This window comes from Antechinus flavipes, chromosome 4 (genome assembly GCF_016432865.1).
Source record: "Antechinus flavipes isolate AdamAnt ecotype Samford, QLD, Australia chromosome 4, AdamAnt_v2, whole genome shotgun sequence".
In the NCBI taxonomy this organism is placed as follows: Eukaryota; Metazoa; Chordata; class Mammalia; order Dasyuromorphia; family Dasyuridae; genus Antechinus; species Antechinus flavipes.
Genome location: NC_067401.1, coordinates 380,965,160 through 380,969,853, shown reverse-complemented (window position 1 = coordinate 380,969,853; position 4,694 = coordinate 380,965,160).

Genomic DNA, 4,694 nt, shown 5'->3' with positions numbered 1-4,694 from the left:
CCATCTCCAAATCATTCCCCACTCTCCAAACCATCCTTTCCTCTTTCCAGCTTCCCTACATGTGTTGCCTTCCCCCTTTAGGACCGGGACTATCGTGCTTGCTTGCATTTTTATTTGCAATGCTTTGCATAGTAAGCAAACATTTAACAAATTTGCTCTCTCTATCCATTGGTAGAGAACCTCAGTCTCCAGGGAACACTTTAGGAGCATCTCCATAGTCTGTGTTCAGAGATGTGCTACCTCATTCAGAGCCAGAAATCTTGGTCTCAGTGTGTCTCCTTTTCAAGCTGGAGTTAAAAAGTTTTCTGGTAACTTTCTTCCTTGTTCACACAATGAAGCTAAAGTAGGAATTTGGGAGGACAAGCTGAGGTGTTGAGATTTCATCTGGTCAAGTGTCCACTTAGATTCGAAAACTTCGGTTTAAAAATTCTGCCCTGAATGTGCTCTCATTCATCAGGGTCAGAAAAAACTTTTCTTCAAAATTTCAAGTGGAGCAGAGGTATCCCCAGCTGCATTTGGGCCACTTTGAATAAGGTCTGTGATTCAACCCCCACACCTGTCCCTCTTCCCCTTCCCCCACTTCATCCTGATGGAAAGAGGAAGCCACTTTACAATTGACACCCAAAGAAAACAGAAGGGGTGTCAGGTGATAAGTGCCCAGTCTGGTCCCACCAGTCTCTGGGGTCTCACAAAGGGCTTGAGGCATTTCCTTGTTCCTGGTCTCAGAAGTGTTTCAAACCTCAGATTCATATGGTTTATAGGTACTGAAAAAGAAATTTCCCTCTTCCTTTCCCTTTTCAGATACCCTCAGTCTATGTTCCTAAAACAGGCTAGTAGGGAACCAAATACTTCTGACCACCAGCCTGAGGCAAGCCATTATTGATCTGGCAATTTAGTGAGCACTGGGCTTGCCATCAGGGAGGCTTCAATTCAAATCCTTCCATGGGTATTTACCATCTGTGTGAGCCTTGGAGAGTCGCTTCACCACTCAGTCTAAATGTTTTTATCTGTAAAATGGTGATAATAGCATTCACCTCCCAAGGCTCAGTCTCAGTTTCCTCATCTGTAAAATGAGACTATTAATATATCAATTTCCTGGGTTGTCATTAGGATCAAATGAGATAACCTATGGAAAGCCCTTTACACATCTTAAAGTACATCATAAATGCCAACTTTACTATTATTAGCATGATTTGTGCAGGACCCCCCCATTCTCTTGAGTTGAATCAAAGGTCACAGCATGATTTTTCCATCCTTTCAGTGACTGGAGGTATGGAGGAGCAGTCTCTGGACCCCCAGACCATTCTCCCAATGGAAAAGACAGCCAAGTTAAATCCAGGAAAGATTTCTTTGGGGTCTATTTGGCTCTTCTTCTGAAACTCCCAGAGTGTCCAGGTGGGAAGCCTTGGGATTAAAATACCAGGGGAAAGAAAGACCTTTGCTTGACCCCTTATGTCCTGATGAGAACACTTATACCTACGCAGAAATTTTATATATATGCAAAGGGGAAGAAAGGTTCCCTAGGTATGAATAAGCAGAACATAATCCTGATTGCAACCCAGATAAAATTCTCAACTGAAGTCATGGGATCAAGAGAGACATTTTTGTCCAAGCTTAGTCAGTCATCAACCCAACTAATGCCAACTACTGTATGTCCTTGTTGGCAAGCACAGCCTTCATTCCCATGGCTTGTGGGCAGCTCCATCCTGCCTTCCTTCAATTCCAGGGTGGGCTCTGGCATCACTTTCCTGCCCCTAGGAGAATAATTGGGTTGGCCTGAGAGGGAGACCAATCTGGTCATTGGGTCAGCTAAAAAAAGAAAGAAACCAAAAAAGCTTTGGACTTTGACCCAGGATTTACACACTCATACCCACACACAGAGAGAGAGACAGAGACAGAGAGATAGAGAGAGAGACAGAGAGAGAGAGAGAGAGAGAGAGAGAGAGAGAAGAGAGAGAGAGAGAGAGAGAGAGAGAGAGAGAGAGAGAGAGAGAGGAAAGAGAAAGAGGAAAGAGAGGGGGGGGGAGAGAGGAGAGAGGGAGAAAGAGAGAGAGAAGAGAGAAGGGGGGAGAGAGAGAGAGAGAGAGAGAGAGAGAGAGAGAGAGAAGAGAGAGAGAGAGAGAAGAGAGAGGAGTCAGAGACAGAGACACACATAAACACACACATGGAGACAGACAGACAGAGATAGAGAGAGACAGAGAGAAAGGAGAGAGGAGACAAAGACACAGAGAGAGAGACAGAGAGGATGCATATACAGAGAAGACAGAAGGAAACAGAGTAAGAGAGAGAGACAGAAATACACAGAGAGACAGAGAGAGAAACAGAAAAGACAAAGAGCGAGACTAAGATGAGAGATACACACAGAGAGAAATAAACAGAGAGACAGAAACACACAGAGAGAAGACAGAGACAGAGAGTGAGGGTGGGGGGAGAGGGAGAGAGAGAAAGAGACAGAGAAAAACAGGGCAGAGATGGAGACAACGACGGAGAGACAAATAGAGAAAGAGACAGAGAAATAGAGAAAGAGATGGAGAGAGAGGGAAGAGAGAGGAGCCAGAGAACAACAGATAGAGAGAGGAAACAGAGACAGAGAGACACAGAGAGAAACAGAGACAAAGTGGATATATAGAGAGAGAAGACAAGAGAGACAGAGACACACAGAGACAGAAAGAGAAATAGAGACAGAGACAGAGAAATAAAGAAACAAAGAAACAGAAATAGAGAGAAGAGAGACAAAGATAGAGAGACAGAGAGATATCTTTGGATAGAACTTTGAGATGTGGGCAACATTCAGGAAGGCAAAATAGAGGAATTCAAGACAGCCAGCAGTGTGGTATTAAAGAATACTGGGCTAGGTAGGAATCAGGTGACCAAACTCTAATTTCAGCTTGACATTAATTGAAAGAGAGAGAGAGAGATACATAGCTTTACAGACAGATGATTTATTAAGCAATTATTATGTGCTGGGCACTGTGCAGTTATTTCTAAGCTATATGCATTTATCACAACTGCTAAAGATAATTCAGGAGAATGAATAATTCTTAAAATTCAATTCTACTTAGATTTGCAATGGTTTTATAACAGAATTGTATGCTGATTCTCTTTGGCTGAGGCAGATATTAAAAGAGATGGTGAGGGTATAGAAGTGGGCAGAAAGAGTTGGGGCAAACTGGACTGGGCTGCACATTTGCTACAGTGATTTTCCTCACATCAAAGACTTTGGCCTGTGAACAGAACAAAAATTTTAAACAATTAAATCTTTTTTTTTTTTTTTTTTTTTTGGAGTGAGGTCAATTGGCAAGGGAGTAAAAGGGAGTATGAAGGATTATATGAGTAGTATCTGGGACAGAGAGCTTGATTTAAAGAAATGATTGTGAAACCCACTCATCAGACCTACTTTTGAGTCCCAGCTCCCCAAACAATTCATTACTTAACCTCAGGCAAGTCACTAGAACTAAAATCATGTGACTTACAACTAAACGGGACCTTAGATATTATCTGTTCCAACACATTTACAAAAAATAAACGAGGAAAATGAAAAACTCAAAAGAAAAACTCAAGGTGGCAAAACTCATTGTCTCTCTAGCAAGGGCCGATGTGTTTCATCTTCAGTCCTCAAGTTCTCAGGTCTTTCCAAGGTGTTTTTCTCTACCTTGTACAAGTTGTTTTTCTGGTTCTGTTCATTTCACTCTGCGTCATTTCAGAGATTGTCTACCTAATTTCCTTCCATCATTTCTTATAGCACCTGTTCCATTAAATCAATATAGTATAGTTTGTTTAGCCACTTTTCAGAAGAGAACAGCCACTTAGTTTTGGTTTTCCACACAAGACAGACTGAGCTAAACAGCTTAAAATAAATACCAGGCAGGGGGTTGGCGATAGATAAATGGTGAGTGAATAAAACAGTCACAGGAGTTCCAAGGAAGGAGATGTCACTTTGGGCTAGAGATGCCAGAGAAATGTGGTTGGATTTGAACAGGACTTTGAAGTGTGTTCTGTGTTCAGGAAGGCAGAGGGGAGAAGTTCAGGGTCACCATCACTGTGGTATCAAAGAACATTGGGCAAATAATCAAGTGACTCAAGACCTAGTTTCGACTCTGGTACTAATTAAGTTAAGACAACCTCCCTGAGAGTTATTTTCTTTATCTATTAAATGAGGTATTGTGATAACACCTATCCTTTCTCCTTTATACTTCAAAAACCCACTATGTGCTTCAAATAAGATAAGAATGTTTGTGAAAGCAATCTGGAGATATAGGAAGTGCCCTTCTGAGGTATCTGGGTCATTATTTGTTATGTACTTCATTTCTGTCAATCCACTGCTTTTCACTAGATAGGATGAAATGACTGACATTTATTGACTTTGCACTGTGTGTATGTCTTCCTGTGTTTTCTTGGCAAAGTGTCTGGTTCAGAGCCTCATAGAAGAGAGACTGAATCCAGGTTTCCTGTTGTTGATGAAGATATAAGGTCGCCAGCAGTGCCATGTCCCCTAGGAACATTTGTCTTCAGACAAACTGTCTATTAGTCAGAAACTTTCCTTCCTCCTATGAATTTCGACTTCTAGGAGAGGAAACTTCGGGGATCCTTGAATTCAGATGGAAAAAAAAATGAAAGACAAAGACTGAATATGATACTATGTAGGGCATTTTATATATCAATTGGATTGAAATTGTATGTATATGTATTTATTT